At 31.5% G+C, this 26,680-nt stretch overlaps 1 protein-coding gene across 1 annotated transcript in view; it reads right to left on the minus strand.

Moving 5' to 3' along the window:
• Positions 1 to 26,680, minus strand: part of LOC130440591 (hemicentin-1) — a 304,911-nt gene that overhangs the window by 243,568 nt on the left and 34,663 nt on the right. The window lies entirely within an intron of this gene.

The raw sequence follows: 26,680 nt of genomic DNA on the forward strand, positions 1-26,680 counted from the left end.
AGATGAATTTTTTTCCCTGTTTATCAAAGAACATGTGTTTCAAGATGACTATAGAAGTAAGTAAATAAAAATCATGATATTGATAGAATTACAAACATATGGGGATAATTCCAGATGTGATGTTTCATCAGTTGACGGAGCGGAGGGGCTTTATTTATGACGAATTGGTAAACATTTTTCATCGCTCAAAAAAGAACAAATGATTCTGTCACCAAAGTATAATTCACCATCAGAATCTTCTCCAAATTAGACTTGCAATTAATATTTATGTTCTCTAATATTCGACGTAATCTGTTGTCCGATAAATCAGATACGTGCTTTGATAAATCTTTGCACGTTCACTTCTATGACCATAGACATTCAATATACAACAATGGACTTAAAATTTGCATTGAGGAGATTCTTTTTATACGAAAATGAATAGGATTCGTATTAACAAACGAACAAAAGCTACGACTGTGGATCCTAGATCAGTTTCATGTAGGTAATACGCCATCAGCGCCGATTGTGCAAGACAGCGACAAAGTTCTACTAGTTAAAGTGTTGTTTTGATGACAAAGAGATGATTTTTGATGAAAATGGAGCATGGGTTTTTTCATGTTTCTTTAAATAGCTCATCTTAAAATATATTTCCTCGCAAAGGCTACTTATTTTGCCTCAAATTACAATTTTATGACCGTTAAAATTCGCAGTATGAGCGAGGTGGACAGTCAGATCGATAGGAAGATATATTAATGGAGAAAAAACAAGATTTTTCTTCACGGAATTTCTTTATTTTGAGATATCAAGTGTTGACGTTTGAAAAATATATAACTAATTGAGTTTGGAGAAAATTCGACTTTGATTTTGTGTGTTTATTAGGTGTTCAAGTGAAAAAGTCGGTGATTTTCAGCACAAAATAATTAAAATGAGAGGAAAATACTATCCATTTCCAAATGTTATAATTCCCTTTTAATTATTTTATCAATTTGATTCAATGTCCGATAACTGGTGATGCCCCTGTGAAGTTTAAAATATGCTATTCCAAAAATGAAAGTACCTATTTACCTCGAAATGATTTCACCAACAAAACCGATTACTTGTATTTATAGCAGTATTCCTTTTTCTGCCCTTTTCCATTACAATACACCATTTTTCCCGTTATTTTTCTCCCTTCGGGATTCTAAAAAACACTTTATTTGGTGCAGTAATAGTGGTGTTGCTTTGGTACAATATAATTTTTATAACGAACTTTCGTCGATCCTACAACGTGTTGTAGATAGTGCTGTAGCTTGTCCGGCTAAACTAGATCGGCGCTGGTGACGTAAGAAACCAATTGGTGCGTTGCAAGAAGAGCAGAGAAAAATACTTCACGTTTAATCATTTATTTCAGCGCTAATACGAGTGCTATAAACGATTAATTGCAAAATTCATGTGTTTGCATGCACAATAATTTAAAATTTAAACCCAACATCGTTTTCAGATTTATTTAGCTTTTTAAATATTACAATAGACTCAATTTTCTATGAACATGTAATCATAATAAATTTCTTCACTCGTTTTTCTCAGCTAGAAGAAGCTTTATGAGCAAGGTACACAATTTTTACCACAATATGCCCTATATAATCTTGTGGTTTTGATTTCAGTGATTTTAATTTCTCAAAAGTCAGCTTCTTATTATTTTTTGGTATTTTTCTCGAAATGTGATGATCTATTTTCATTATTGTTAAGCTACAGATGTCTCGATTCCCAATTCTTCTTATAATTTTGTGCTCAATCCCATATTTAGTACATCTAGAATAAATTTCAGTCAGCCATACTGTTTTGTTTGTTGCATCAATCATGCAATTTTTTATGGAGCAGTGATTAGGAGATTCAATCCTTTCTCAACTTTCCTTTGTCATTAGAATTAGAGATTTGGTCGATATCGAATTTAGTACGAAACCAATTATTGGAACAACTTGCAGGGGCTGAGACAGCTAGGAACTCTTGGGAGAGAATTATAACCAAAGAAGATCTAAATATATCAACCTAATTAGGAACAATCTACTAATACTAACAGAAGTTCTATCATGGTACTATTGCTTCTATGGATACCTGAAAACGCTAGACTTAGTAGATAATGCTGCATGCAGATTTTGTTGCACGGAGGACGAGGCCTCTACCCACATTCTGTCAAAGTGTAAAATACTACAGAACTCCAGAGTACTATACCTGGGGGCGTATGAAATAGAAGAAGATCTCTTGCAGCTATAGCTATTCCACATTCTTGACTTTCTAAAAGGAGTGGGATTGATGGATGAGCTTTAAACACTGCGGGACAGTCCATAAAAATGGTGAATCTACTATTTTATCCAATCCAGTTGATTAATTGTTTTTATATCCTTCAAATATGTTACTAAATCGCTGCAATGGTGATTCCAGCTACTGTTTATATTTATTTCTCAGTTCTTATTGCACCTTTTTTATTTTTCGACTCTCGAAAATATTCTCTTCAAATATTATTGAAACGAAATTGCCATTTTGGTCTCTCATTGAGGTACTATGAAGATTGAAAGCTTCGTATTGTTTCGTAATATGATGGTACACATTTTTTTATTATTATATTGGTATTTTTGCACCATCTCCGTGACCTGGTCATTAAGGAATAGCCGCTTCTTTCTTTTGAATGTTTGTTCCATTAATCTCATTGCTTCTTGGAATTGATCTCTCTTTTATATCGTATTTCTCTCTACTCGTTTTCTATTTATTCCATTCTTCTTGTAAATAATATTATGAAGTGTATAATTGACATTTTGAACACAAATTTACAAATTTATTGGTAGTACATACTTATTTTTGAAATGCCTGTATGGAACGTCGAATATAGGAAGTCCCTGGTTATGAAAATTTATCATTGCTACGTTTCGATCCATGCGCTTTTTCACTATAAAATAGTTTTGGATTGAAACGAAAATCATAGTATGATTCTCTTTGATTATAGAATTGAAACATTCTCAATGTTTTAATCTATTGAAAATCCCAATAATGTTGATGAACGCACAATGTATTTCATATATTTGAGTGGAAAATATTGGATGCTACTGAAAATAATTATTTCTATGTAACATGTAATTCAATTTTGTGATGATTTCATAGATTTGGATCGAGTAGAAATCAGACAATCGAAAAATATTAAATTTTGATAGTACTTCGATGAAAAAAATAATAATAAAATATTTTCACTCTTTCTCCTTGAATAATCTTTGTAAATGATTCAATTCAAATACTGTTCATTGCTTCCTAGCTCATTAGTAGACGATATGCAGGTCAAAAATGATATTTTAACGTATACATAGAAGTCATTATCCTAGATTTTACTTATTCAATTGAAGTTATTACAACATGTTAGCTTCATTTATCTATCTGACTCATACGTCCATTTTCAAACAAAGGTCCCCCTCTTCCACGTCCATAATTCTCTATTTTGGGAGAAATGCGTCTATTTTGACTCAACGAGCGTTCTTAAATTATCTAGTTTAATGTTTTGGTCTACCTCCTTTCGTCTTGTAACCCTAAAGTCCCCAGTATATTGATATCTTTTTTTATTGATCGTCTTTTGGTTAAGATATTTCCAATTCCATTCCATCACATATCTCTTAGTACGGATCCAGTTTCCTCTATTTTATTTATGTTTTCTTCTACAAATGTCTTGATAGGTAATTGTTTTCCGATTGACGTTCATGTTATATTTTTTTTCATTCGTCAATTTAATGATCTTTATTTGGCCTGGTTTTCGGTGATGAGCTTTGTTTCACTGTTGTTAGTTAACGATCTTATTTTCGTTTCTTCATAGTTTGATTCTTCAATCATCCCTTACAGTTCTTTTGTTTTATCTGTATCACCGATTAATTATCTGCATATTGTAGGTAATTGAGATATTGCCAATTTATACTGATTATGTGATGTTTCGAAAATGTTTCCCAATGTTTAATTGAATAGAATAGAAGAAATAGCATCTGTTTGTCTAGAATTCTGATTTGATCGCTAGTATTTCTTCAAGCGGAAGCTAGAGAGGACTCATTATCAAAACACAGTAGACATGGAATGGAAACAGAACATTTGAGGAATTAAAAATCTCCGAGGAGCGAATACAAGCTGGATTGAGATCTACTATGCAAATACTACTAATGAAGAAATTTCTAAGCCACACCCACATTTGGTAGTGCAACATGGATGTTGACAGATTATGACAAAGAAAGTTTTAAATAAGAGTGATCCTAAAAATTGGAAATAAGAGATAAATGGGAAATATCTTAGATAAGTGACTCCCTACAGAATCAAGTAATTGAAGCTCGAAGAATCCAATGATAAACAAAAAATCAAGAGAAACGTTCTTATCAACTCAAGTAATTCGGTCAGATGAATCATTATTGAAGGTATCTCTTAATTTATCCAAATTAAAGATCATTTACTTTCACTTACAATAAATTTCGTGTCCGGTGAGGTTCATAATGATTATCAATACCTTAAATTCACAGAAATATCGATTATTTTTGAAACTGCATTACGTAAATTGTTATTTCAAAACGGTTTCCGATAAACTTTGTTAAATAAATAGTTCTAATGATTAGAGAAGCGACTTTCTCACAAAGCAAAGGATAACAACTCACTATAATTATCAACGCTAGTATCTTATTTTGTTGTATAGTTTTAACATTTTTTGGACCAGTTTTCAACGTTGACATTTTTTCTTTGATTTGAAAGTACACAAAATGAAAAGCGATTAAAAGCTGTTCCAATATGCCTATATTAGGATGATTACTCACTCCGTTAAAACATTAACGACCCCAATCACGTATTCTGACTGTTAATTAAAAGGCAATTTACATTATCAAAAGAGGGTATAAAAACATATGTTTAATTTATTACCTATCAAGATTCCATTTCCCAATTTAATATTGTGATTTAATTCTCTTTGATGTTCAATGAAAAATTTTGATTTTCATTAATTTGCCTTCAAAATATATAATATATATCGCCATAGGAATAGAAACCGCTTGTTTATTGTGGTTCATCACATGTTTTGGATTCTTCCGTTATTCTTCTTCATTTTTTCCTGTCCTGGGTATTACTCCACCATATACGGACTCCCATTTTCTTCAGATCTATTTTTGAAAATTGTTTTCCGAAAAGATGCGGCATAATTTGCCAGAAGCATTTTTAGTATTGGATTTTACATAATTGTGAATGCTAGACAGTGATTAAAAGAGAGTGCTAAAAATAAAAAATTATACCACGAAAAATTAATGTAAATGAAATCTTTACATTTATAAAAAAAAGGAGATTGTGAAGTTAAGCAGCACTTATAATATGACATTCAAGCATAGTTGAGTTCTCATTATCACTAAATGATCCTAATTTAACTAAAATAATGGGCAACTTGCAAACAACGACTTTTGTCGGATACTTTTCTTTTTAATCAAATAATGGGGTATATTTAATTAACATGAGAGCGGGAAAGGCGGCCATTATTTCTGGCTAAATGACCTTTAATTTTTCCTCCTAAAAGGCTATCAACGGAGAGATTAAGTTCGCTATACAAGAGAGAATTCAAATTATAATTGTGTATTTTTTCCGGCCATCCGGAACGTTTTGGTATTATCAATCATCTGTTTTATGAGTGAGTACACAACTTTTAATTAATAGCTCAGTATTTGATATTGAAATGATTAAGTAGAGGAATTATTTGACTACAGAGGCGTTATGACAGTTTTAAAATCCATCGTTTCATATTTTTGAAACCAAAAAAAAAAACATGAAAAATATATGGAAAAATATGTATTTGTGCGAAACCACGAAATCAAATAATTGTTTTTGGATACTCTTTTGATTAGTACAATATTATATATGCTAACTGAAGAAAATGGAATATTAAACAAATGACCAGAAAGTTTTGAAGAACAATCAGGAAAAGAAAAATGGTTACAAGAAGGTTTTATATATGGGAGTATCACAAAGCTTAATAGTGAATGTACTCAGAATGTGTTTTCATACGATTTTCGATGTGGATTGCCAATCAACTCGCTTGGTCTTCTCCAATCACCGTGTTTTGGCAGGTGGAATCAATCGTGGTCACTACAGGATCAATTCCAAGAAGTTCGTCAAAACCTGTTGGCTGTTGGGCTATAAAACATCGATGTTGTGCGTAAAGTGATATTGATATTGATATTGTAAAGTGATGTGACAAAACGTTGCGTTGGAGGCGTACTTAGGCATCAGTTCCACTCGCATATATATTGCATGAACATGTGGCTATGAAAAATACTTGACCGTATAATTTGACAATCGCTCAAAAAATACTCGAATTGATTGCTAAAAAACTCAAAAGGTGTCTATGAGACCGTGATAAGCGACGAATCATGCATATATGCCCATGTAGGAGACCCAGACTTGAACAACGGACCTTAGTTTGGTCCAACGCTGGGAAACCCCGCCTTGGCAAACCAATAATGGCCCAAGCCTGGTTGAAGTCTGGGTAACCCGACCTCGGCCATCTTATAGTTAGCCAGGATTGACAGAACTATGAAAAACTATATAAAGTTTTGTTCTAATATATTATCCATAATATATATCTTAACATTAAAAGTGATAATTTTCTATGAATAATATATTTTTATTTATAAAAACAATAAAAAATAGTATCATTTCTTTATACGTTCTATTATTTAACTAATATTTTAATGTGCATTGATTAGTAGAGTGCATTAATAGAAATTTGTTGAAAAACTACAATTCCATTAACAATATATTAAAAATCTATTTTTACAAGCAACCAGCCTGGCCTAGGGATACAAACCAGTCTTGAGTTTATCTAGGCATCCAGGGCTGGTTCAGAGTCCCATCGAGTCTAGACCAATAACGGCTGCCAAGCTATGGCCAGAGTTGTATATACTTGGTACAGGTCTGGACCTATACTGGGCCCATCGTAAAATACCATATGGGTATATATGAATGCGAAATTTGAAAACAATCGACTGTATGTATCTTTCAAGATGAGCCAATTCGAACAAATAATAACCTGATTTTTTTGAGATAACTAAACATGTTGCTTTCTATCCATTAGAGTGAATGTTTGCTGGAAGTGTTCGAAAATATCAGAGAAATCTCATTCTTCACCAAGACAATGCGAGCTTTCACATTTACTAAAACTTTTTGAACCGTTGAAACATTGACTTGATAGTTCTTTCAGCCTACAGACCTTGTTTAGGACTCAACTATTTTTTATTAATCTAGTAGATCAAAAATAAATCACTAGGTTAACGTTTTTCTACACCTGAAGAAGCGGTTGATTTGTTCAAATCACATATTTTGGATATACCTCTAACGAAATGGAAAAAAATACTTTGACAATTGTCACGATCGATACACCAACAATGTTTGCTTATGACAAAGTGTCGAAAATTGGAAGAAAAAGGGGAAATTTTGATGGAAGACATATTATTCATGCCGCAAGTTGTTAAAATTTTCCATATGAACTTTGATATGAAATTATTTAACTCGACATATTTTAGCCCATCTACAACTGTAGATAGGTGAATAGGTAGGTTTTTCAACTGCTTATTTATTATATACAGCTGGACAGTCTCCCCCGTATAAGATATTCTTCCTTAGCTCCACCCTCCATACATAGTACGTAAGTAAAAGAATTATTCACAATGATTTTAACATTCCTTTCATCAAGGACGAAATCCAACAGGCCACGACGTCACAATACGCAATACGGAAACAAACTAATAGTGATATTAGACGGTTCACTTTTTATTCATTTCCGTCTTTCATTCAGCATCTTTCATTAAGAATGAAACGTCTAGGTATTAAATGAATCAAAAGTGATAAATGAATTTATCAGTGAACCAATCCAACGATGTTGGATTTCGTCATTCGGCATCAATCACTCGCACTCCGAATAAACGAAAAATGAAAAGTATGAACAAGAAGAGAACGTTCATCGAGTTCGTTTGAATATTCGAGGAAATGAGCAAATAAAGTTCATTTTTTTGTCATTTTGTGTGTGTCTTGTGAGCGTGGAATGAAGAAAAAAGGGAACATTCACCTTAATGATCATTCATCCGAATGAACCGAAAAGTGAAGCCTCTGATCACCTTAATAGAGGAGCTATACAACGCCACAAGAATTAACTCAAACTAAAACCATGGCCTCGACATTAGTGTTGCCAACTGTCATGTTGTCCCAGGACATGTCCTAGTTTTTGTAGTGTCCTGGGATGACCTGAATAGTTTTTAAGCAGCGTCCTGGGTATTCAAGTTATAAAATTCGCGCACCTCTTCTCAAATCTTGCATTAGACATACAAAGCTAGCTATCCAGTCAGATTACTATTTAGTAATAACTATATGTTATAGTATCTAATATCTAATAGTTATAGTCTGTAACTTACCTAAGCTTCAAAAATTTGATACAAACTAAAGTAATTGTTTATTATGTTATTCACTCGAATTTTATTTCACCTGTTTTCACTAGATATTCATTTAACTATTGCAACTATATTAATGCGTTCTGTTTTTAAACTAAATTGTCCTGGTTTTTCTAATATCAAATTCTGGTTTCTGTAACCAGGACAGTCTCGCCCCCTTCCTTTTATATTCGCCTGCTATCGATATGCAGTGCTCACCAAATTAAATAGTAACTAATCTAGAATTTACAATAATTTAAAAACTTTGACATTATCATAATTAAATATTTGAATTTTTATTTAGGATCCACGGTAAAATATTCTGCAATAAATTGAGAAAATGAATTAAAAGGGGGGTAGGCGCGGGCACATCGCGGGCCCGGGCCCTGCGACCAAAGTTGCACCAACCCCACCCTTGTTGGGGCCATGACTAAACCAATATAAAATAAGGTGAAAAATGAGTCTCAAAACTTCTAACATACATGAAGAAATCAAACATTTTGGTTATAGTTTTAGAAGCATTTAATTTAGGAAAGAAGTTATCGGCTCAATAATATGAGAAAGACTGTATTCTCACTAATCTCCAATTGTTTATCGAAAATTAAACTCAAAATTCATAATCGTAGGATAATTATAATTTATCAAATTTGGTGACGCTAGCATGTTGACTCCGTTCTCCTTTACATGCAAAATTACAGCTGTCGAACAGCCAAAGGGTATATTAAAGCTCGTGGTGTAGTGACAGCATTGAGAATATAGTTAATATATATATATATATATATATATATATATATATACATACATAAGTCGACCTAATATAACACGGGACTAATGTTCAATTTAGTGCTAGTAGGTCAGCCTTGTTTGCTATCGAGCTAATTAAATATTAATTATGTTTCAAGGAAACGAATAAAACCAGCGTTGGGACATTCTGAAATTGTTTAATATCATCATTGATTTCGTCTATTAGCAAGATCCAATTTTAACAAAAGCCGTTCTCGTTCTACAATATTCCAGACGAGATTTGGTAGGAATGGTGAAAACATAAATGAAGTACTTCTTGGAGCTTACAAGAATGATGGATTATATCTGTAACATAAGCGTAAAAGTCCATATCGTACAAGGGTTCATATACAGCGAAAATTTCCAGAAACCGTGAATAAAGAACATTACACAGAATAAAAATTGAGAGGAAAAACCAAAAACAACAACTATACATGGCCTTTAAGTATATAGGAACAATGATTAGTAACAATATTGACACAAAGAACGAGAGAATTCAGAGAATCCAAGCATCCAATCCAATCCAATGGCAAATGGAGTGAATATAGAACCGTAATTCAAAGTAAAACAACAAGTAAAATAAAGAGTTTACAAAACAGAAAAGACGATAAATTTATCATCAAAACGTGGTTGGTCTGACGCCAACGGTTCAAAAATTCGAGCTCTGCACTGTTAACAGATTTGTAATTTTATAAGCACGTTGTGGTGATACCATTATCATCACCATCATAATGTCGTTCATTCTCTGGCATTATGACTAGCGCTTTGTGCGTCTTTATTGGGGTGCATTACTCCCCTTGTTCTCCCAGTTTTTTTGTTGGCTTCGTTTGTCAGATTTATCCACTTTTTTCTGTTTCTGCATTTTGCTTTCCAGTCTACTATTGTTAGGATTCTGGTATCTTCTTCAATTTGGTTTCTATGGATATTTTTTTATCTGCCTCTTCCTCTTTGCCATTTTTGTTGGTAATGAGACCTGCCCAATTTAGTTTTGGTGCGTTTATATACATCATTATATTTTCACCGCCACATTCTTCTTCTAATTATTTCCTTTAATGTTCTTTCTTCATCTTCTGTGATATTTGATCGAGTATTGTTCACAGTATTTTCCTCTTTGTTTTTTATTATGACAGTTGTTTCCATGGCGTACGCAATCACTGCTATTATCAATGTTTTATACATTTCCTTTTTGTTATTTTTACTAATATTATTGCTTTTGAAGGAATTTTTATTATTTCCCAATGTTCGATATCCTTTTTATTGCTACTTTTAGATAATTAAACAAGGTTACAGTCTCAAATAAATATGTGTCCTTGATGGATCCATTCCTCCTTTTTCTTTTCTTTTCTACTTCACATATTCGATTTCTTGGTTCTGTTTCTAGTTTGTTGGTGGTCTTTATTTAGTTCTTCTCTAGTATCAGCCAATATAGTTACATCGTCTACGTATATTACAAATTGTATTTGATTCGTTTTAATATTTCTATTATTCAATTCGGCTTCTCTTATCACGCTCTCAAATAATATTAAACAGGGTTGGAGAGATCGACTCGTCTTGTTTGTCTTTTTATATCCTCAATTAGTATTTCCAGATATCTTTCGTGTTTTGTAATATAACCTCCATTATTATGTTCAATTTTCTAGTGTTTCTAGATCTTCTGCCTATTTACAAAGTCGAACGCGCTTTTAAAGTCTATATAGATTATGCGTAGCTCTCTATCGTGTTTATATTTTTTTGGACTATTTGGTCTCTGTGAATTGTGTTGATTGTGGATCTAAACCCATTTTAGTATTTCTTCCAGTATGCTTTCTTCAGTTGGCGTTGTGATTTTAAGAAGTGTCATGTCTTTATAGTTTTGAAAAGCCTCTTCACCGCCTTTTTGGTTTATTTGGATCTTGTTTTGTTCATAGATTGTATCGATAAGTTGATGAATTTGTTTTTTCATTTATCTGTTCTCCTTCTTTTCACCATCTACTTCTTTTTCTTTTTTTTTCTCTTTCTACCTTAGATTTCGTTGTACATTTTGCTTCTTCCTTTTCCTCCTTTGTCATTTATCAATTCTCCTCTGTTGTGTTGTTCATAGTACTCTTTCCATATTTTCCCAATTATTCCAGGATCATTTTGTACTATAACATTCTTATCCTCAATTCCTTTTGGTTTTGGGGTAGTGGTTTAATGTTTTATCGGTTCATAAAATTGTCCAATTTTCGTTTTATGTCGCTACTGGTCTTTTTCAATTTATTATTTGGTCATAATCTTCCATATACCAAAATCACTGCTGTATTTTTTTCTTTGATCGAAATATCTCATTCTTGTCATATTTTTGTAATTTCTGATTTCTTCATACTTTTCGTCGTACTAGTCTTTGTTTGTTTTCTCGTATATTTTTTTATTAGTATTTCCTTTGCAGTTTTTACTATATTATTTCGAAGTTCTCTCCATTATTCTTTTATATACTTTGTGTTATCAGTTTATCTTCGTATGTAACTTGTATTTTTTCATTGGTATTTTCTTATTGTTTCCATATCCATTTCCCATCTTGTTTTGCTGTTTTTCTCTATTACTTTTAGGTGATAATCGGTTTCCGCCTATTCTTCACTGTATAATCTGGTAGTTTATTTTTAGACCAATCGTTCATACCTTCATCAAGTATAAAACACATTTCACGTTTAGAATTAGAGCAGTAAAGGACAGTATCCAATTCAAATTGTATCAGAAACCCTTGATCAATACCAATACGCTATTATCTGTAGATATATATCGTTCGAATGATAATTGTTGAATTGAACGGTAGTAGAAATCAATTCATGGAGTCCACCATACACTGACAAATTAACGACTGTTAATAATCGTTAATAACGTCAATGCGAGATACCTATCCTAATTGCTCTAAAAGGATTTGATGGTTAAATGGTTTTTAATCAACTGAACTGCATACATTTCTCCATATTTTGATAGATGATCAAATGATATTAGTTCATATGTAATCATATTATAATTTTACACTTTTAGGTTCATTAATTTATATAAATATGAAATTAGATACGCGTCGGGGTGTTACAATTCACATTAATACAATATTCATAAGTCAGATATATACAGAGTGGTTAAAAATTCATGATAATCACGACACAGATACCACATACGAGTGTTGATTATTCTACATCTCAATTGCAAGTGTTTATTGCACGCGACGTGAATTTTTCTAACGAGGCAGTGTATTTGGCTATATTTTGATTGAAAATATCTAATCCAACAAATAACAAGGTTTCAGAAATGTAATAATTATTGACTCAACGTCATAAGTATCAATGAATGACAGTTTTCCATGGCAAAAAGCAAAATTTAGCTTAGCTGTTGGGGGCCTCAGATGAGACAAATGTTTGAGTCCCAGAACCGTAATTCTTGATTATCAAATTGTCGTTTGTTTCATACTAAGGCCTCTAATAGCTCAATGTTCATACTTATTTAACTTTGAATAACAAGATCATATACTGATTAGACTGGATTTTTGTGAAATGTTACAGGAAACGAAAGCCCTTAGTCCCAATTTTTTAAATGAATCCCTTTTATCGATAGAGATTCATTGACGCGACAAAAAAATAACGTGGAAATTATATTCTCATAGATTTATAATATAATACGTGTTTAACAAGTAGCTGTTGCTTGCCACTTTTGTAATTATCTACTTTTTGTTAAAATTTATACAATAAATTTCATAATTTCATAGTTAATATTAGTTAATTCATTTGTTATTTTTCCATCTTCGAATTGAGTGGAAATTTAAATAACAGTTACATGATATTATATCGTTTTTAGAACTTTGGGAGTATTTTTAGATCTAGTATAACTTCAAAATCCGTCTCATATCAAAATCAACGCCAATTGAAAATTTTACGCCAACGAGAAAAAAATTGCGACTCTACAGACTTTATCATCATAAAATCATTACATACCATTACAAATATTACGTTTTTCTATTTACCGATTCACAAAGTTTCATTTAATACCTATAATGGCCTAGAGGCTTTTTCATCGGTTATTCATCATGAAAATTGGACACATAAGCTCGAATAATAAATTATTAAATGTTGCCGTGCATATTCGGATTATAGAAATATAAAACAGAGGGTTTAAAGAATAGTCATCTGATTAAATATGTTTGGATTAAATAATTTCACCTGCTTTAATGTACAACACAGAGACATTATTGTTGATTATTCATTCTAAGCTATATCTACACAAACTAAAAGAATAATTACAATTTGATTAAATCAAGAAGAAATAAAGCAGAATAAAGAGCATTTGGATTAAGATAGAACATTTAGGTATAGATGATAGAGAGAAAAATAAACTTAAGAAACACGAAACGAAAGCTACGAATTTTTCCAGAGGCATGAGAAAATCGCTTATAGTAGTGCGAAATGTCAAATGAATTTCAAAAAAAATCTACGCCTATTCCTTTAGAGGATACAAATTTTGGAAACACGAACAAACATACATAACTATAAACTCAGTATAAATTATGAACCGATTGTAACTAAATAAAATAGGTTCTTATAAAGTCAAAAGTGGATTATCAATATAGGGACAAAAATACTATATTAAGATAAAGCACAACCGTACATAAATAAAATATAAACGGTTCACGGAAAACAGGTAGGAAAATATTAACAGGACTTTGAAGCTGACAGATCAAAGGTACGAATGATGTTATCGATACAACATACAATTATGCTTATTACCTTTGAATTTGATCGTCATGAAGCCTTCGATAACAACTCAGTTTTAATGACGCGTAGAAGAAGAGATGATGATGTATTCACATAAATTTATCTGATGATATTTTCGTGAGGAATAAATACTTAATATAACGTGAATAGTTTTGAATGAAAAGTTTGATAATTTGCCATGAACATTTGGTTACAAAAAAGATTTGCACGCATAATTCGACAATCACTCAAAGAACAGCTCATGTCGTTTAGTGGAAAGATTCAAATTCAATCTCTGTGCTTCAAGAGACGTCTATAAGGTTCCGACAGGCGACTTACCATGCATAAGAACCCGAAACTAATCAACAATCGACTGTATAATTGTTTCAAGATGAGCTAAATTCAACAAATGTTGTTCGAAGCAAATGGTCAACCGGAACTACCTTCAGATAAACCAGTCGCAGTAGAGGGGCTCTCACACATCAGTTCAATCAAAAACGTTTCTAAACAGTCAAAACATCGTATTCATGAATCATCCACCTTGTTTGGCATCCAATGATTTCTTCTTCTACACCTAACGAATCACATATTTAGGACGTACCTCAATATAAACCAAAAAGAGGTGTGGACAATTGGTTCAAACGCATGCTAAAATATATTGATCTCAATGAAGAATAATTCAAACAACAATATTCATATTCAAATATAAATATTTGTTTTTATTTGTCTATTTCAAACCTAGTAGAATTTCGTATAAAAAAAAATGAATTACAAGTAGACCTAGCAGCTTCAAATTTCTTCTTTTTATCCCTCGAGAAACTGTTAGCGAAATATGTTGGCCCAGCTGGAAACATAACAGCTCAATATAGAAAAAGAAAAAAGATAAAGATAATTATTGTCATAGCATAATAAATTTCTGGAAGGTAGGAAAACGAAGGCCTACGTAATCTGATAGAAATTAACGTATTGAGACCTTGATAGTACTAATGATCAGATCTACGTATCAAATCTTCTTCTTCTTCTTCTTCATCTTCAACGTATTGTGAGCCTTAGGCCTGCAGTTTCCAACTTGTCATCCTTGAGATGTTGATGTCCATGAATCCATCCAGGTCTTCCTAAATGTCGTCGTGTCCATGGTTTACTGCCTCGTGCGATATTTGCTAATCTTTCACTGGTCAACCTGTCCTCGCGTTCGTTCCAAGCTCTTCTACGTTTACGTCCTCATCTGACTATGTCTTCCACCTCACATTCGTGTCTTATGTCTGTGTTTATCTTTCTGTCTCTTAGTGTTTTCATTTTTGTTGATGTTTTTAGTTCTTTTACTGTCCGCTCTTGTTTTTATAGCATATGTCAATATGGGTCTAACGCAGGTTTTGTATATTTTAACTTTTACCCTTTTGTTCATACTGGTATTATTCCGGATAATATATCAAATCGCAGTTTCAAATACAATCAAGAAACATGTTAGTCAAAATAATTCGTTTTCTATTTTTTTAATTATCAACTATAATAGATTATACCATCAACATTAGACAATTACACTTAATCATCATTGAAGAAATCAATTCTCAAAATTCATTAGTACTGTTGCACAGTCCTTTTTCTAAAGTAAATCTAAAGTATTAGAAAGAAATTTTCATATATTTCGATAATATTGTGATGTTGCGTGTTTATAGATAAAATAATTTTCATAGTTTCTTTCTTCTTGTAGCCATAAACAAGTGTCGTGAATGTCTGTGGAAAATACGTTGATTTAATTTGGTAATCTATTTTCAAGAGGGTAAGTATTCACTTCATTCTATTCCGTTTACGCATCTAACTCAACCAACTTTTTAACTGATGAATCTTCTTTTCGGAAACCTTAGGTTGTTCAGTTTACCCCATGGGAAATATTCTAGAAGAGAAATTGTTTTCAAGAGAGAATTAGATCTGAATTAGTTTATTCAAGCCGTTTATTCACGTAAACAAGACCTGACTTGTCGGGTTCTGTCGTTGGAATAACAGGATTTCAATTTATTCACAAACAAGCGCACAAACCGCCTCCAACGACTAAACAAAACAACAAATGAATAACAACCACTCTGATGTCGTCAATACAAACGGGTCTATGAAAATTATTCGAGGCATACTGGTTGTTAGTGCTTGGCGTGTGGCAGACTCAAATACAGGGTGATTACGATAATATCGTAAACAAAAATTTCTAAACGTACTTTGGTATATGAATTGGGGAAAATTTTTATTAAAATCTTCTACTTCAAAACATCTCTTACCGTATATAGTCCCCACAAACTTCAAAAAAGTGATAATTATTTTCCAGAATCATTTCCAAGATCAAAATTGAAATTTCTTATTGCATTGCGGATTTTTATGACTTTCAATAATATAGTTGTAGCAAAGTCAAAATCGAACGCTTCAATTAACCTGGTCACGATTTTCATAGGTGGTTTTTTTGTAACATGGCCTATGTAATTGTAGTTTTTCCAATGTTTTTCAAACGACTACACAAGAAGTATTTAGAAAAAAAGATTTTCAAAGTGATCGATATCAAACCCTTGGAATGGAAATTTGTGTTTCCCAATGACAGCACGAGTACGATTTCTGTGGCGTGGATGCCATTCTGTATGAAGAATGAATGAAGAATCAAATTTTTCGATATCTTCCTTCGTTTTCGAGATATCGATCCTTGAAGTGGAAAAAATTTATTTTTATTTAATATTTGTATATATCAACCTAACCTAACCTAACCTCACCTAACCTTACCTAACCTAACCTTCTCGTGGTGCACTTCGAGTGCAAAAAGTTCAAAAATCGTGAATTTTTTACAGCCAAAATTGTCTAAGAAATTTTTTTCATTTTATTATTTTATTTTTTTATGTTATGAATAATGAAAACAACCGACAATTATTTATGAAAAACATGAAATTATTCATGTATTTATCATATGTTAAGTTATTCATGAAATAGTGATGGAAGTTATTAAAAATGGCTCAATTTGCTATAAAAATCTGTTTTTTTCAATATAATTTCGGAGTATCACGGTAAACAATATAAAAATTAAATAAAAAATGTTTTTTTTTTCATTGAATTACAAGATTCATATTGAATTTGAAGTGATAAAATATCCATTTGAAACGAAGTATTGAACGCTATCTGTTCAATAAAGCGAATTTTGAACTAACGTTTGATTATAACTTTAAGTATCGATATCTCGAAAACGAAGCGAGATATCAAAAAATTTGCATTCAAGTTAAAGCCTTTTCCAGGTTCGCTTCGTGTTCGGTTGTTTTTCATTCGCAACTGTCAATATGCTTTCTCGTCATGAATTGGTTTTGAGTTCTATCAAGTCTAAATATGTGACTGGGAAACATAAGTCAATTGAAACAATCATAAATGCTTCGGTATCGACCCGATAGCCAGTGGATCTGAATATAATTTTTTAAGGTAATCCCCATATTGTTATTGTTATTTTGACTTTTATTATTTAATTTTAAAAATTATTTTTCAAAATCCCTCCACTTCACATGCAATTCATCGAATGATTTGGTTAACATCCTAAAGTATTTGATCAGTTTGTTTTCGTTTCCTCTCAGCTTAGAGAAAATAGTACGGAATACTCCAAATTTTTGCCGAAAGTGAAGAAAAGATGCACCCAATGAATTCTTTCGTTCTTCTAAACAGAGAAAAAATGATCATAGCTTTCTCTTTATGATTACTACACCAAAAATTACCACAATGCACTTATTCCGAAAACTTTGAATGTATGACAAGGTTTCTATCGAAAACGAACGAGAAATATTGTATGGAATTTAATTCAATAATCTCAATTTATTATAATTTATACAAATAAAGTATTTATAAAACTTTAAACAACATGAAAAATCTTTTTTTTTAATCAATATCAAATTCAACTTGCTGATGCAACTTCACGTGTTGTAGCTTTGTTTTTATTATTTTTGAGATGGATTCAATCTACAGAGGTGTGTTATTGAACTTCACGCTACAACAAAAAAAAGTATTTGGTGATAACTGAAATGATTATCGATATACAGGGTGTCCCACGACGAGTTAAAACTATCTGTATATGGCAAAATACTTATAATAAGATCTTGAAAATTTCTACGATTGGGGTTTCTGATACGATCTTTCTAATAAAACAATTTTCGAAGATGACCGATTTCGGGTTCTACCGGAAGCCGACTGTAACTTTGTTATTTTAAATAGAACATCCTGTATATTGATACATTTTTAAAATTTACGTAAAATTTCAATATACTTTTGTCTGAAAACTTTTTTCGAATAATGCATACTTTTGGATATTTTGTTTTTTTTTTGGGAAAAAATTTGATCCTTGCAGACCATTATAAATTATTTGCTTAGGAGAAAACCCTTAAAGATATTAAACTGGTTTCCATTCGGACACTTTAAGCAAGGTCAGATGTATTTGAGTATATGTTAAAAATTTTTTTATTCTATACAGGGTGTGTATAAAAAGTGTTCAAAGTTTGACTTCATAAATATCAAATTTCTCTATTTTTTAAATAGAACCACCCGGTTTTTTCTATTTTAATACATTCAGGAGTAAAAAATAAGGCAAATTCATGTATACTTTCCATTCCTAAATCTTAAAGTTATCCGGATATTATATGTTTTCTGTAAATTTCTGGATATGCAGGTGTAGTCTAAATTTTATTTTGTCCCGTTGATACAAGCAATAAGAAAAAAAGTATTTTTCTGTATTTTGCCAAGACTCTGTGAAAAAAATCAATCAAATTTTACTACGTATTTACTAATCCTATTCCAACTCTTAGTCGTTTCCGAGTTATTGTTTTTTCTAACAAGTTTTAATTTCTTATGTATACTTATAGTAGGCTTTGTAATAAATGACACTTATTTAAATGTCATTAGTCAACTGTTGATACTTTCGAAAATCTTTGAAATGACTCGTTCTCAATTTAATAACGAATAAATTTAAGATCACACCTAAAAATTTACAGAAAACATATAAAAGTACACATGAATTTGTCCCATTTTCAACCCCTTAAGGTATTAAAATACAAAAAACCGGGTGGTTCTATTTAAAATAATAAAGAAATTTGATATTTATGGAGTTAAACTTTCAACACTTTTTACACACCCTATACAAAATTCAAATACATATGAACTTGCTAAAAGCAACCGATTAGAAATCATTTTCATATCTTCAAGGTTATATTAGTAAAAAAATAATTTATAAGGGTCTGCAACGGTCGAATTTTTTACAAAAAAAATAATATTTCAAAGAGTATGCATTTTTCGAAAAAAATTTTTAGACGAAAGTATACTAAAATATTAAAATTTCAAATTAAATTTAAAATATTTTAAAAATTCAATTACTTAAATTATAATTTAAAATATATATTGATATACAGTGTCTATTCAAAATAACAAAGTTACAGTCGACTTCTGGTAGAACGGGAAGTCAGTAATCTTTGAAAATATTTTAGTTAAAAAGATCGTAAGTATTTTGCCATATACAGACAGTTTCAACTACAACTTATTCTGAGACACCCTATATAGAGACCAACAATTTCCATAGTGCAACTATCTTATTAGATAAAGTTTCAAAATTCAGATCAGATTCTAGTAATATGTGCCTGTTCTCAAATACAGCTTTTATTGATCCTTCTGTATACACGTCAAGCGCGTTTATATCTTTCGATTGTTGTATTTATTCGTATACATCCCGCTTTCTGCATGCAAATCTTGGAAGAGGAATAACATTCTGGGATTCATTATATGGGATGAAGCACAGAGAAAGAGACCGAATATAGGTCGCTTATTACGTAAATGACGTTCGGTGCCCAAGAGACGTCGAGGAGTAAATGTCTTGAATTTTGATTATAGAAACTTAATACAATACAAATTCTTTCCGCTACAGTTGTTTCCATACATTTTTCGACGTGAAAGATTTCACTTTTCTCCTACTTACAGTATGAGTAAGCATTCATTTAAACTGGTTTTGAAACTCTGAATTGATAAAATTTGAGGGATATTCATACAACTTCACGGAGAAGTTTTGGAATTATTCATGTTTGATTGATTGAAAGAACAATCGATGATGTTGAAGAAAATGAAAAAATAATGTTTAAACAAAAAACAATATTGAGAAATAATAACAATTTATGAAGTGTTTGAATTGCACGTTTCTCCATAACAGTATCAAGAAGCTTGTAAAAGAGTGTTAAAATTTGGGAGTTTATGACTACCTCTAAGTGTCTTAAAAAGGTATTCATGAAGATACTTAACTTGATAAAATTTTTATTTCTGTTAGGTTTACATCAAGAATTTCGTTGCAGGTGCTAGCCCTGATAATATAAAGAAATGAAGAATGCAATCAAAGAATAGTACAAAAAAAAGATTCACTAATGCATCAAAATTTTCAGAAAAATCTTGTATTAAGCTAACTACAGTCGAAGAGCTTTATTATTTATCACACTAATGAAAGCTTGATCGATAAGATCTGGTACATGAGCTTATACCATTTTCTTTTGTTTCAAAACCATCAAATGTTTGTATCGTACAACTAAGGATTATAGTAAAGATTCGTGGGAACTATTTTCAGAATTTTCCAAAATTAATATAGTGGCATTTTTTCACTATGATAGAATTACTTTGGGCGAACCTAATACGCGTTTGAAAAAAATTTTTCGCTGTTTCAACATTTGTTAAGATATCTCGAAAGAGAAAAAAGATATGAATGCAGTTTTCTCTATTTTAATATTAAATCAGTTCACTTGAAAGACCTTTTATATATGAAATACAAATAGTAGCCGTTTAAAATTAGATTTCAAAGTATTTCAGAAGAAGTTTATTAGATTCCAATATTATTCGACGTCTCCAGATTAAGATCAATTGATTCAGGTTTTTTAATAATCTCTATGAACACAAACGATCGAATGATTCAGCTACAAGACTTGACAACTTAAAGAAGAGTACCTACAAGACATTAGGTCTTGAGATAACCATGAGAAATTTTTTTTGTATCCTAGTAACAATACGAGACATGGACCTGAAGGACGAGATATAAATAAAACACTGGAAGGAATATAAATAGTTAAGGAAGGAGATAACACAAAACGCAGGGATCAGAGGGAAAATATACTGGGCAGTAGAGCTATATTTATGATGAATGGAAGGTTATGGGTCTAAGCAATATCAAAAACTTTGACATATGGCAGCGAAGTATCGCAGATAGCAAGTTTTTGAAGAAGACCAGCAGGTAAATAGAGGAAAAACAGGATGAGAAATAAATGAATTGGGGAGATAATGGGTGACATCAAAATCGAACAACTGATGTAGTATCGTCGTGTATAGAGAATTTCAGATAACAGAATACCGAAAATAAACAGAAAAAGATCACGAAGAACTAGATAGAGACCATGGCCTCAAAATTGTATTCTAAAACACCAATTCAGTGACTGAAGATTGATAATTTGATGAAAATAATATTGGATCCTTTAAATTCATCAATATATTGCCACAATGTGGATTTGGGCCAAAGTAATGGGAAAATAGATCACCTTTCGAGAAGTTACTATCATTTTTGATTATACACCGTGGGTCCAAATTTATTACCCACATAATCCATTCATTATATTTCAATTGACTTCGGTACTTACGATTGTAGTTCAGTCCAGTTGGTACTGTGAGACGTAAGAACATACCTTTTAGTCAAAAATTTTGTCACAGTACGAAATTCACTTTGAAACATTTGATTGAGTTGTCTTTCGAGCTCTACTATAAGAAAAAGGATATAAGCAGCAAGTTGAAACTTTGTGTAAAGCTTGTTTTTGCGAACGTACTCTATTTACTATGAGCTCAAGAGCTCATGGACTCCACTACGTATTAGTGATGATAATATAAAAACTTTTAATGACATTTGTGATCTATATTTGAAGATATTTGTCTTCAGAGAGAGTTTTCCAACGCAACTACTGGACATCTTCACGTTGAGGTCAGAAACTTTTCAACAGGCAACTTTCATATCTGAGGAAATCGGAGTATTATTTTCTAAACATTATGTATAAGAAAAAATTTAAATTTATATTTCTTGATTTTAGGTCTCTTCTGATTTAAAATTAGTTTCTTGACATCGAAAGTTGCGTATTTATATAAATCAATATATCTTGATAAAGGCTAAAAGAAGTCGAAATGTCAAATTTTCATTTGTCTAAAATATAAGTGTTAAATAATATTTTTACCATCATCTCATTAATTTAGAAGGTAATCTTGTAATTGATATTTACCTATAGGATCATCATTACAAAGTTACTAATAATAAACCAGCTTCTAGACTATTTTACATGCATATTGATACTTTATGGGAATTCTGGAATGCCTCTCATCAAGATTTTTTCTGATAATACTTGTAAAGGCAGTAGAGTAAAGTAAAGTAAATTTTTATAATTGTTATTGGATGAAAATATTGTGTAGTTAGAAATTGCAGATACCATGATGGCGGTGATATGGACTATTGGTTTTTTTATTTCATATTTTACTGTATTTTGAATATTATGGTAATAGCTGGAAGTTAATTCTGACGGCATTAATTACAAAACAAAAATATCTAAATAAACTAACAGATAAAAATCTTTGAAATTTTTAGGTTATTTTCAATAATCCCACCAGAATGGTTCAATCTTTATCTACTTACTATTATTTAATACCCCTAAAAGTCTTATATAGTATACAAAATTTGGTATTTTTAAGTTGAAAACCAAGAAATTACCGGTTGAAAATCGTGCCGTGGACTACAACGTATTGTACCGTGGAAAAATAAGGAAATGAAAAAAATAAGTAACAAGCTGTCATTAAATATTCATTTTTCAAACTTAATATGACTGCGCAAATGTAAAGAAAATTGAACATTGTGTAATAAGACTCTGCATCGTCAGTTATGGTCCTAAAGCTTTGAGCAACTGAATTCAAACGTGGCTCTATCAACTTAACAGTTCACGAGTGTTAGGATAAGCCCAACATTGCGGCAGTCGGCAAATGGTATGACCCTCGAATTGAGATTGGAGGGTGAAAGAGGCTATCGGAATATTAGAAGAAAGCCATTTATTAATTGAAGAATTATTCATTCACAAGCTATCCCTTGGATCAAAACAGCTGATCAACTGAACGTTTCCCAAGCCAACTGACGTGGCTTAAGTTGAATGAGTCAAATTTTTGGGTCGATTCGTAACTTTGGATTAAACTTGGAATCACCACTACACTGTTTCAATAGAAAATTAAGGATGACAGCGGATTATGAAAGGCGAATCTGCTTCGCAAACACAGTAAAAGTGATAACGTCCATTATTTCAGTACTGTACTGTACTGTATCAAAAACTTGAAGTAATAACTAGAGAGTATCACGCATCATTGCTTGATAGTTTGAGGAGGATATTTCAAAAAACCTTCGCATTTGATAGAGAACTGATGTATGGACGTCAGGACAACGCATCTTCTTACACTTCGGCGATCGTCATGGTTAAAATTCACAAATTGTTATTTGAATTGGTTGACCATCCATTGTTCTCACCAGATTTGGCCTCCAGCGAATATTTCCCTGTTTATTAACTTCTAGTTTTTATTTTTAAGATAGTTATTTTTATCAGACCAGGACGTTATCGCATACATGAACGTCTATTTTACAGAAAAACGTGGCAACTATAGATTTAAAAGGTAGGGGCACCGTTGAAAATTTATATAGAGGATACTAAGAAGAAAAATTTAAATAATTATAAAAAAAATGTCTTCTTTCTTTGTTAGTTTTGAAAACAACCCTCGAATGGAGCTCACAAATCTTGATATTTTCATGAAAATACAAATCAACTTCTCTATAGCAACAAACTTTTACAGGAATGGCGTAAATATTCGAAATTTCTCATATCATGAAATAAGCTGTTACCCTTCACTGCCACCATGGTATATGGTTACATTTCGTTGCATCGTAAATTGGAAATTTTATGGTTACTCTAAATCTGAACTGCTCATGTATAACAATGAGCAGGGCTGGAGTTAATTCATTTTTTTATCATTAATATTTGATTACCTCAAAAATAAGCAAAACTTTTAAATCTTATGAACGATTTCAGCAAAAAGAAAAAAAAACATGAGTGAGGAGCTCTGCTCACCATTCAGTCACTCATTTTTCTCATCGCAATAAATTACATTTGAAGAACTGGAGTAAGTGATTAATCTACTGTTAATTGTTTTTGACAATTTTCCATTGTAAAAGAAATTGTACGAAGTTGTGAACTAGTGTCTTGTACAATTTCTTTTACAATGGAAAATTGTCAAAAACAATTAACAGTAGTGAACTAGTGTCTTGTTATGTTGGTTTGAATCCTGGACCAAATATCTTCATCATATTTTCACTAATTCCACAGCTATTGGGAGTATGAGAGAATCTTCTGATCCCGAAAAACGTCGCTCGAAATTTTTGTAACGTAAAAAAAATGAAGCAATACGAGAGGCTATTGGCAGAAGCGAAAGAAGATAAAGGAGAGAAAATAGAAAAGTTGAATCTCGTGAAGAAACTAACGATACAAGGAGAGAATTGGATATCCGTTAGAATTATTAATGGCGGGGAAAAGATTATAAAGTATAATACGAGAAATTTCTAATGGAGAATAAAATGATGTTATAACAAATCCAATATTGAAAAAAGAACATATAAGTAGTTGTGAAAATTATTGAGGGATATCGTTGCTGAATATGGCATGCAAAGTATTGGTGAAAGCTGCGAGATTGAACAAGAACCAAAATAAATAGTGGGATGATATCAAGGAGCTTTTAAAAATAAAGAGATATAGGCATCATATAATTACCTTTAAAATGATGATAGAGGAAAACTATTAGCGGGATATAGTCCTACATGTTATATCCACGATGTTTAAGCAGGATAATAGTTAAATAGATCTGGAAAATGCCTCGAAGCCAATAGGAATCCCGAGTAAAGTTAGTTAACATCAGAAAACTTGAAAAGTTAAGTATAAAGAACTGAATCAGACAAATTTAGTGTCAAAAAAAGGATCAAAACAAGGAGATTCGTTATCGTGGATTTCCATTTAGTATTGGAAAAATATTGCAAGAGTTGATAAACAGAACGAGGGAAGAAAATTCTATTATCTAGAAGAAACTGCATAAATTATAGGCTAAAAATAAACTCAGAAAAATCAAATTATGTGGTGCTTAGCCAGAATGTGTTTAGTGGTAAGAATATATAGAAATTAAAACACGAGAGAACGAAAAAGTTTTGGAAACTCAAAAACCTGTAAGCAACAATAAAATAAAAGCAGAATAGTGAAATGGAGACAACAATACGACGAGCAGAAGCATAAAGAAGAAAACATGATTCATAACAAACGCGGAAGGAACAAAATTAGTTGGAAACATGGAAAAAGAAAGTATTTATGCAAATCTTCTAGGAAGTAGAAACCGATTAAGAACTTTGTAGAAGAAGACCTAACCAAAACCCGTACAATTAACAAGTAACAAGTTTATTTGAAGCTCAAAGGGTAGAAGCAGTTGGAGACTAAAGAGAATAAGTCTTAAAGACTTGTAGTGCTGTAAATATATGTAATGTCAATTAATTCGTTACAATGTTGTTCAAGAGCTGAATTATTTATTCAATATTTGATAATATACAATGTAGACCCCCGAAAACAGTCCATCACGATATTTGGGGCAATCTCACGCTGGACTGTCCATTGCGGTGTGTCTAGACTCCATCCCACAATCATATGACAAAAAATATCTGTATTTCCACATCTTTCGATATTATTCCTGAATTGTTTTTGTAATCAAAGCTAATGTAGAAATATCCTAAATGTAAATGACGCAAAAAGTGTAGATACATTCGAATTTATGCAGCGGTGAAAATTTTTTAATAATCTTTTTCTCCGTTTCTTTCATGATCTAAGCTACCTACAAACGGGATTTTCAGAATCGTTATTTTATATCCGCTTTTATTCCGTGAATTTCAAATGTACGTGATAGGTTTGTTCGCATTTTCTTTCCGGTCCTTTTTTGCCCATAGAAGCACAATTGATATATTGATAAATATTGCACAAAAACGCGTCAATCACATAACAATTTACGAGTGGTGTGGAATATTTTATTTTCTTGAACTGGAATATTAGAACTTTATGTATTAAATTGGAATTTTTAAAATGATGCTTATATTCACGACCTTTAACTATCTACTCCACGTTCAGAATTAGTTAAGGGCTCAATATTTTACAAAGCGAAAAAAATGCACAATAACTCGCCAATTGAAATAAAATCGATATTATTTTTTCCTACATTTCTGAATTTACATAATTTCAACCCTACTGCTGCAAGCTGTATTTGAGAGTCTTCAAGAATTTTTTTGTTTCCAGTTTTTCTCTTTGTTTTCCTAGTTTCCAGCAAATCTTTTTCTTTTTGGGCAGCATCATATCTTGAGTGAGCATTCCTCATAGATTTTGGAAAATCCAAATTTCTTAGTCCATCAATTTTTTGTAGAGAATCGTAAACTAATCTTTAAATTCTTCCACATTTTCAACCAAAATTTTTCTATTGGAAAAAAATCGTCATTGCCACGAAAAATTATTAAAAAAAGTTATACTACCTCTTTGAAACTACTATTTCCAATAAATTCTCTATCATATCTGGACCAGTTTCACATCTTATTTCGAGTTATCTAATTTAACAGAATATCTCTAAAAACCCTGTCTACTTCTTCCA

This window comes from Diorhabda sublineata, chromosome 2 (assembly GCF_026230105.1).
Source record: "Diorhabda sublineata isolate icDioSubl1.1 chromosome 2, icDioSubl1.1, whole genome shotgun sequence".
NCBI classification, from domain to species: Eukaryota; Metazoa; Arthropoda; class Insecta; order Coleoptera; family Chrysomelidae; genus Diorhabda; species Diorhabda sublineata.